Here is a 10,024-nt window from a genome sequence, read left to right as displayed (position 1 = left end):
GATGTTAGGGGCTCATCTCAGATATAGAAAAATGTGCCTTTGGTGTACAACTGCTGCGCAACCCCTGGGCACCTTACAGAAGGACATTTCCCCAAAGAACTTGGGGAAGGGGATTAAAGACCCATTTTCTCCAGTGATATTGATAAAGGCAGCCTGAAGCCTTTCAGACAAACACAAACTCTTTTTTCCAACTTTAACTCAGTCCAAACAAAGGCCTTCTGCGGTGAAAGGGACCTTTTGAAGGCGCTCTTTTGCTTTCAATCCAAGAAGAACTCTTCCTCCCGCAAAGGGGATGAAGATGTCAGATTGTCCCTGAGAAAGGACAAGAGCGTGTTGTTGTCGTGCTTGGAGGTGAAGCGAGAAACGTCTTTATTAGCACCCAGGGGAACGTGGGGTTGCAGAGCCCGCCTCCCTATTAGGATCCGGCACCCGCCTTCCAACCTAATGAAGCACAATAAGCAGATTATAAAATGCCTTTTGTCTTGTTAAGTAGCAGCTTTTCTTCAAGGGCATCACAAAGGTGTGTTTTTCCAAGGGGGGGGGCTTTATGTGAGATCTGTGGGTTTGTGCTGCTTCTTCTTCTTCTTCTTCTTCTTCACAGCAGCCCTGGAGGAAGGTGGGGGCCCAGCCACGGGCAGGACAGCCTAGATGTGATCATCACTTAAAGCTTCTTTGATGGCTCCATTGTGTGGCAGGCAGTAAAGCTGTCACCGGTGGCTTCCATGCAAATCTTCCTCGCCTTGGCTCCCAGCTCCGCTGTTTTTGTAGTCCTGAGAAACTGCTGCCACCTGACACTCAGGGTGACCTGAGAGATTTGGGAGCTGAATGTTTGATTCATACAAACGGGGGTGGGGGGGCACGTCTTACACGGCCCCTCCTGAATTGGAATGCAAGGTTTCCAATGGGATGCTAGGAAAAAAGAGAGAGAAGGAAAATGCAGGCAGGCAGGCAGACGTACTCTGGGACTCCTCATCCCTTCTCCTATCCGAACCTCTGCCAAAAGACACCCACTCCCTCCCTCCCTCCCCCCCCCGTCTGCTTTCATTGGTATTCAGATATGGCCACCTGTCAGAGGAGCTGGCAATGGGAAGGGGATCCGACAGCCAGAAGGGGAAGTGTGTCTCTAGCAACATGACAGGGAATAAATGAAAATGGTCAAGGAGGAATTGGGTGCCTCACGGCAAGGAGGATCCATCCCATTGACCTGAACGTTGGATCAGAGGGAAGCTACAATCAGATGCAGGGAGATTCTCCGTCATCCAGGCCACGGCTGTCCCGAAGGGACTTTTCCCAAAAGTCAACTGGACTTTCTTGGCTTTTTCCTTGAAAATGTTTCGCTTCTCATCCAAGGAGCTTCTTCAGTTCTGACTGGAGAGTGGGGAATGGAAGGATTTCTACTCCTTGCAGGCAGCTGGTCATTTGCATCCTTTTAGAGAGAGTCCTTGAGGCCACTTGGAGGTTCCTCTGTGTCTTCAGGGTCAGCTGAGTGGTGCAAATGGTTGTGTGGCGCCTTCTTGGAGCTGCCGAAAGGACTCCGTGGTGGAGCTGTGCTTTCTGCAGGAGCTTTTCTGCCTTGTGTCCCTTCCCTGTTGAAGACAATCACAGGCTGTTGAGGATGAGCCTGTGTTGTGTTTGCATCTCAAATGGAAATGCAAATAGTTCCTGTAGTCTGCAATTTTTTTCTGGAAATGTATTCATACTCACCTACCATTCGAAGGGGGTTCATCCCAAAGTGCATAGCTAAATGTCTCTGGAGATTCTCCATCATCCAAGTCATGGTTGTCCCAAATTTTTCCACAATCGTTTTGCCCCTCCCCCCAAAAATCTCTGGCAGGTGATAGCATTAGTAGGTGCCACTAAGCGTAGAGACTGGGAGAGGAACGTGGTGCAGAGACACCTCGGACACTGGACCACTTAGCTGAGAGTGGAGGGGGAGGCTGACATCAATTTTAGTTGGGGGGAGGGCTTGAGTTGGCACTTTCTCCTGCTGCCATGGTGCAACGAAGATAAGAGGAGGTGGGAATTTTGGATGGTCAACTGGAAAGCCACCAATTGATGTTTTCACATCCATGACCAGAATACATAGACTGTGCCCCACTGTCCGAAAAGGTCTGGGCCACTGTGCGCTTTAGGTGGTTTCCTCAGGATAAAGGCAAGAAATCTACCTATCCATAAAGGAGAATATTTGTAGCACAGGCTTGAAATGAGGGGTCCTTGGAGCCCTCTGAGCCTGATTGTATTCTTGCAGATGTTTCATGACCCGACTAGGGAAAAGAGGCACAGATGAGGTCACTTAGTTGGGAAATGAAACCAGCATGAAAACACCAAGCTCAGAGAGCACCAAGGACCCCACAGTCCTCCTCCTCTTCCTCCTCCTCTCCACAAACTCCATTCCTCTCTAGTACTGAAGATGTTCCCTACTTGGGTCACAAAACATCTGCAAGAAAACCACCAAGCTCAGAGACACCAAGGACCCCACAGTCCTCCTCCTCCTCCTCCTCTTTGCAAGCCCCATTCCCTTCTAGCACTGAAGATGCTACCTAGTTTGGGCCATGAAATGTCTGCCAGAAAACCACCAAGGTCAGAGAGCACCGCCCACCCCCCATGCCCACCTATATGTGCTGTAGATGCATGCTGGGCTTCCTGCTTGGGCAGAAGGCGACTGCAGTGGCTTAGAAGACAAGAAGCCATTTTGTTTGAGTCGATTACCGTTGAGCCCATGGAAAGCACGGCAGCCACAGGAGCAAAGGAAGGGGACAAAGAGACAAAGGCTGTTCGGGGTGCTTGAAATCACCCCCCCCTCTGAGCAAAGGAAATTCTCCCCGATTGGCTCTGCCCAGTGGTGTCCCTCCAAGTGCCATTGAGGGCAGCAACTGATGCTTATCTCAGCCCAGGCTTCTCCTTCTGCTGTTTCAGCTGGAGCTTCAGACACCCCAAGGTGGGACTTCATCGGGCCTCCCCCCCCCTTTTAATGAAGATGTGAAATGGCTGGTTGGAGCGTCCTGCTCTTTAACACAGGCAGAAACTCCTCTGCGGCCCCCACTGGCCAGCTGCACCGGTTCTGCTTCCTGGGCTGGGTCTTAGCAGAGGCCCAGAAAAACTCCAGAATCCTGTCTTTGGGGTGGGCGGGCGGGGGGCATGGCTTCTTGACGGAGGCAGTAATTGACAGCTCTTGAAAATTATGTTTTTGTAAAATAAGATTAACCTTTGTGTAATGTATTTGAATTTTAGGAGGGAAATTTGGGCGGGAAAATGCATGTTGCTGATTGGCTGATGCCTCAGCCAAAATACTATTTAAAGAGGGGTTTTTGCCTGTTGGCTTTTGCTGGGATCACAATAAACCAAAGAGCTGTTGTCACTTGTATCGTCTCCTGCCTCTTCATTGCCTGAACTTAACATTGGTGACGAAGGTGGGATTTTGAAGGCAGTGAGACTAGGAAAAGAGCTGAAGGAGCAACTTAGTTTCAAACCCAGCCAGTATCAAGAGCGGATACATAGCGATGTCTAGCTATATGCCGCCAGTGCCATTCGACCCAGCCAAGGAGAAATGGGGGTCGTACATGGCTCGTTTCGAGTGTTTCCTCGAAGCTAACGAACTGCAAGGAGTATCAGATAATCGGAAGCGCGCTTACTTCCTGAGCCACTGTGGGCCAGAAGTCTTTGATACCGCCGAATCGCTGTCGGAACCAACACCGGTACAGTCGGTGCCATGGCAAACGCTACAGACGACGCTACGAGCACACTATGCGCCGGTGCCGTCGAAGTTTGTACAACGGTTCAAGTTGAGGCAAAGAGTTCAGCGAGAGGGCGAATCGATAAGCGTGTACATGGCCGCATTAAGGAAAGCCGCAACCCACTGTGAGTATAGAGACTTGGAGGACACTTTATTAGAACAACTCATTTGTGGGGTCAGGGACATCCGACTACAGAGGCGGCTGCTGTCGAAAAGCAACCTAACCCTGGCAATAGCCCTGGATGAGGCCAGGGCACACGAGATGTCCACCAAAGCGGTGGAAACCTTACAAAAGCTGAACACGCCGAATGCCGTGGCGAAAGCAACGCCAGTCCACAGCGAAGAAATCCAGGCCGAATCGGACGGTGAAGAAGAGGAAGAGGTTTTCCACACCGGGAGGCCGGAGAGAGGCGACCGGGACGAGTGCGTGAGTTGCGGAGGCCAACACCAATGACAGAATTGCAGGTTCAAAGACGCAATTTGTCGGCGGTGTGAAAAGAAAGGACACATAGCTCAGGCCTGCCAAGCTCCACAACCTTCCCGCCCAAAATTCAAACCGGCCAATCAACAGGGCGCCAGATCCGTGAAGCGGCCAGGGATTGGTCAGTTTAAAAAAGGCGCGAAGTTGAATCAGACCACTGTGCGAGTGGGCCACGCATCGACACGGCTAGAAAGGAAAATATTCACCAAGACATATATCGAAGGAGTGCAGTGTAAAATGGAGGTGGATACCGGCTCATAAATCACGATTATATCTTGGGACACTATCGCAAGGGAACTTGACATCGCGAAACGCCAGCTGCAACCCCGAAAGCTGAGAGTGCAAGACTACCAGGGGAACCGAATCCCTGTTCGAGGAGTCACGTCCGTCAGAGTGAAATATGGACAATTCAAGAAAACCCTGCCGATCACCATCGTAGATGGAAACCTGCCCAGTTTGCTAGGTCTGGACTGGTTCCGCGCCTTGAGCATGGGAATAACCGGGGTTCACAGAAGCGGAGTCAAACTGAAGGAGGAACTGTTGAGAGAATTCGAGGACGTTTTCCAAGACAGCCTGGGCAAGTACGTGGGGACCCCCATTTCATTCAATTTGGACCCCCAGGTGGCTCCCATTAGATTAAAAGCTAGGAGGGTCCCATTCACCCTCAAACCGAAGATTGACAGGGAACTAGACAAATTAGTAAGCCAGGGAATACTAGTCCCCGTCGACCATGCAAAATGGGAGAAACCAATAGTGACCCCAGTCAAACCGGACGGATCAGTCCGGATTTGCGCTGACTATAAGGCAACGCTTAACAAAGCATTGCAAAAGAGTGCTTACCCCGTTCCCATAGTGCAACATTTGTTGCACTCATTAGGGCAGGGACAGGTCTTTGCCAAACTCGATCTGGCTCAAGCCTACCAACAATTACCGGTTGACAACGGAACAGCCGAAGTGCAGACGATTGTCACACATCGGGGCGCTTTTAGATGCACTCGACTTCAGTTCGGAGTTAGTGTAGCCCCCGGGTTATTCCAAAACCTAATGGAACGACTCCTACAAGGTCTACCGGGAGTAGTTCCATATTTCAATGATGTACTGGTATCAGCAGAAAACTTGGAAGAATTAGGGGTCAAATTGCGGAAGGTTTTGGGCATTTTCAGGTCTGCGGGGCTTAAGGTTAAACTCAACAAATGCCAGATAGGAGTTGAATCTATAGAATTCTTGGGTTACCAGATAGATAAGGAAGGCATCCACCCAACTGAGAGCAAAGTGCGAGCCATTAGAAAGGCTCCAACCCCAAAAAACAAAACAGAATTACAAGCATTTTTGGGGCTTGTAAACTTCTATGCGGTATTTTAAAAAAATAAGGCAACGGTAGCCGAACCGCTACATAAACTGCTAGCGAAAAAAGCTGTTTGGACTTGGTGCAGGGTTGAGGCTAAGGCATTTGAAGGCGTTAAGAATCTCTTGTCCAGCGATAGCCTTCTAATTCAGTACAATGGGACGTTGCCACTAGTACTAGTTTGTGATGCATCACCCTACGGGGTAGGGGCTGTCCTCAGCCACAGGTTGACAGGAGGGCAGAGATCGTCCGCGAGGCGCCTCACTTGTGGGGTACCTCAGGGGTCGATTCTCTCGCCTCTCCTGTTCAACATCTATATGAAGCCGTTGGGTGAGGTCATCAGTGGCTTTGGGGTGAGTTACCAGCTGTACGCTGATGACACTCAGCTCTACTTTTCCACCCCGGGCCACCCCAACGAAGCTGTCGAAGTGCTGTCCCGATGCTTGGAAGCCGTACGGGTCTGGATGGGGAGAAACAGACTCAGGCTCAATCCATCCAAGACAGAGTGGCTGTGGATGCCGGCACCCCGGTACAGTCAGATGCAACCGTGGCTGACTGTTGGGGGCGAGACATTGGCCCCAACAGAAGGGGTGCGCAACTTGGGCGTTCTCCTGGATGGTCAGCTGTCGTTTGAAGACCATCTGGCGGCCGTCTCCAGGAGAGCTTTTTACCAGGTTTGCCTGGTTCGCCAGTAGCGCCCCTTCCTTGACCGGGATGTCTTATGCACGGTCACTCACGCTCTAGTCACTTCTCGTCTGGATTATTGCAATGCTCTCTACATGGGGCTACCCCTGAAGTGCACTCGGAGGCTTCAGTTAGTCCAGAATGCAGCTGCGCGGGTGATTGAGGGAGCCACACATTGCTCCCGGGTAACACCGCTCCTGCGCAGTCTGCACTGGCTACCCGTGGTCTTTCGGGTGCGCTTCAAGGTGTTGGTTACCACCTTTAAAGCGCTCCATGGCTTAGGGCCTGGGTACTTACGGGACCGCCTGCTGTTACCCTATGCCTCCCACCGACCCGTACATTCACACAGAGAGGGTCTTCTCAGGGTACCGTCTGCCAAGCAATGCCGGCTGGCGGCCCCCAAGGGAAGGGCCTTCTCTGTGGGAGCACCTACCCTCTGGAACGAACTTCCCCCTGGTTTGCCTCAATTACCTGACCTTCGGACCTTTCGCCATGAATTGAAAACGTACTTGTTCATCCAAGCGGGACTGGCTTAATTCTTAATTTTTAAATTTTGAATGTTTTGAATTTTAATAATTTTAAATTGGGTATTCTGTTTTATTGGGTCAAATTTGATGATTTTTAAATTTTTCGGCCATTATAGAATATGTTATTTTAATCTGTTGTTTTAAAATTGTATATTGTATTGTTTTAATCTGGCTGTACACCGCCCTGAGTCCTTCGGGAGAAGGGTGGTATAAAAATCTAAATAATAAATAAATAATAAATAAATAAGATTACCGAACGGTTCAGAAGCCCCTATCACATATTTTTCCCACACGATGTCCGCAGCGGAAAGGAACTATAGCCAACTAGACCGGGAAGCCCTGGCTATAGTTTCTGGGGTTAAAAAATTCCACGAGTACCTGTTTGGGCGGCAATTTGAAATAGTCACAGACCACAGACCTTTATTGGGACTCTTGGCGGGGGACCGTCCAACACCGGTTGCGTTATCACCCAGGCTGACCCGTTGGACTATTTTCCTGGAAGCATATTCGTACAAACTGTCTCACCGACCGGGCAAGGACTTGGGACATGCGGACACTTTAAGTAGATGCCCGTTGCCAGAGACTATTGAAGACCCGACCCCAGGGACGCCCGTCTTGTTAATTGACTTTTTGGACTCTGGCCCAGTCACATCTACGGAAGTGACTAGGGCATCTTACAAAGACATTGTCATAAGAACTGTGATCGGTTGGGTGCAGAGGGGATGGCCCGCTGCACTGGGGGATCGTTTCAAAGAGTTTACAAAAAAGCGTTCGGAACTGTCGGTACAAGGGGGCTGTCTGTTATGGGGGGATAGCGTGGTTATTCCAGAGAAATTACGAGGGCATGTGTTGGAACTATTGCATGTGGGCCACATTGTGAGGATGAAAAGCCTAGCGAGAAGTTACGTGTGGTGGCCACAAATGGATAAAGACATTAACGACCGGATAGGGAAATGCCAAGCATGTCAAGAATCAAGGCCACTATCCCCAACAGCCCCCATAAGGGATTGGGAGAAACCCCAGGGTCCTTGGTCCAGGATCCACATAGATTTTGCCGGGCCGTTCCATGAGCAGACCTTCTTAATTGTGGTAGATGCCTACTCGAAGTGGTTAGAAATTTTACTCATGAAAACCACAACAGCGGAAGCTGTAATCACAGTCTTGAGGCATCTATTTGTGACACATGGATTGCCCGACACTCTAGTGTCCGATAATGGCCCACAGTTCACGGCCACCCAGTTTGAGGGGTACTCGGCAGAAGAGGGCATCAGACATGTCCTCTCGGCACCTTTCCACCCGGCGATGAACGGACTTGCAGAATGTTTTGTACGCAGTGCCAAGGAAGCGCTATCTAGAATTAGCCCAGGAGATTGGCAATCCAAAATTGATACCTTCCTGGCAGTTCAACATAGAACTTCCTGTGTGACCACCGGCCGCAGCCCATTGGAGTTATTAATGGGTAGAAGACTCCGGTGCCCCCTAGATCGTTTAAACCCAACATACTCCCCTGATGGGTACCAAAGCACAAAGGGAAGAACCAGAACAATGACAACAGGTGACCCGGTATGGGCACATAACTATAGTGAGGGCCCGGCGTGGCTAAAAGGAACAATTGTAGGAGTGACGGGCCCAAAGTCATACATAGTGGACATGGGGGATGGCTGAGTGTGGAGACACCACATAGATCAATTACAAAAAAGAATACAAAACAATCCAGAAACCAAACAGCCAGACCCTGACTACACAATATTTGAACCAATGGCTAACTCAACCCCGAGGCGATCGGAGGACTTAGCTGAGTCTGAAGAAGTCCAACGACGCCAACCGGCTCCTCCGGAGGACATCAGGAACGACTCTGCCAATAATCCAGGGCCGGAGGGCCCAGAGGAGGAGCTGGGAGGCACAAACAGTCCCTCTGACCAGCTCGACTCACTCCCAGGGAATGAATTGCGCAGGTCAGAAAGAGTTAGGAGACGCCCTGTCTACCTGCGTGACTACGTGGAAAAATAACATGCTAATGTTATGCAAAAAACTATGTAAATATGGTACAATGTGTTCTGGGAGGGGAGGAGTGTAATGTATTTGAATTTTAGGAGGGAAATTTGGGCGGGAAAATGCACGTTGCTGATTGGCTGATGCCTCAGCCAAAATACTATTTAAAGAGGGGTTTTTGCCTGTTGGCTTTTGCTGGGATCACAATAAACCAAAGAGCTGTTGTCACTTGTATCGTCTCCTGCCTCTTCATTGCCCGAACTTAACACTTTGGATGTGTTTGTTCCGCTCTGCTAGTGGTGTTTTCTCCCACTTAATCCTGACATCTGAGCTGGAAAACTGCAACCACCGGGGACGGGAGCCCACTTTGTAGCTGGGTTTTGCCTGAGAAGCTGCAAGTGAGAACCCTTCGATCAGCCATCCGTCCATGGGGGCTCGGGACAGGCTTCTCTCCATTCCCCCCCACCTCTTGAGGGAGAATCCCTCTTCCCTGTCACAACTTTGGAAGGCCTCTGTTGGACTCTGGGGCAAGATAGGCTGGCACCCGAGCTGTGCAACTCAGCAACCTCCGAAGGCCTTCCTTCCTTCCTTCCTTCCTTCCTTCCTTCCTTCCTTCCTTCCTTCCTTCCTTCCTTCCTTCCTTCCTTCCAGGTGCTTTTGGCAAATCAAGGCCTCCTCCGTCCGGGAAGGAAAAATCTGTTCCATCCTGATATTTTTATGTATTCCTTTCTAGGCTCCTCTCTGCACCTGTTCGTTGAAGAAGTCTTGAATTGCTCTAAAACTCGATGTTTGAGAAGTTTACATGTACACTTTACATGTACAAGTATGATTTTTCCCATGCTTAATGCTGAAGACCATCTTCTGCCTTCGCTTCCTAGAAGAATCTGGCTGGTTGTTACTGAAAGAGAGAGGCCTCGACTTACGACAATTCATTTAATGGCCATTGGAAGTTACAACGGCACTGAAAAAGGCGACTTATGTCTGTTTTTCACACTTACGAGTGTTACAGCATCTCCAAGGTCACAGGATCAACACTCGGATGCTTGGCAACTGACTCGTATTTATGACGGTTGCAGCGTCCTGGGGTCACTTAATCCCCTTTTCTGATGAGAAGAGCCAATGGGAAGCCAGATTCGCTTAACAACCATGTTCCTCACTTAACAACTGCCATGATTCGCTTCACAATTGCGGTGAGAAAGGTTGTAAAAACGGGGAAATTTCACAACACCTGTGTCGCTTAACAACAGGCAATTTGGGCTTAA

Source organism: Ahaetulla prasina, chromosome 5 (assembly GCF_028640845.1).
Source record: "Ahaetulla prasina isolate Xishuangbanna chromosome 5, ASM2864084v1, whole genome shotgun sequence".
NCBI lineage: Eukaryota > Metazoa > Chordata > Lepidosauria > Squamata > Colubridae > Ahaetulla > Ahaetulla prasina.
The sequence above is the reverse complement of the archived record's forward strand: the minus strand, read 5'-3'. Positions refer to the sequence as shown.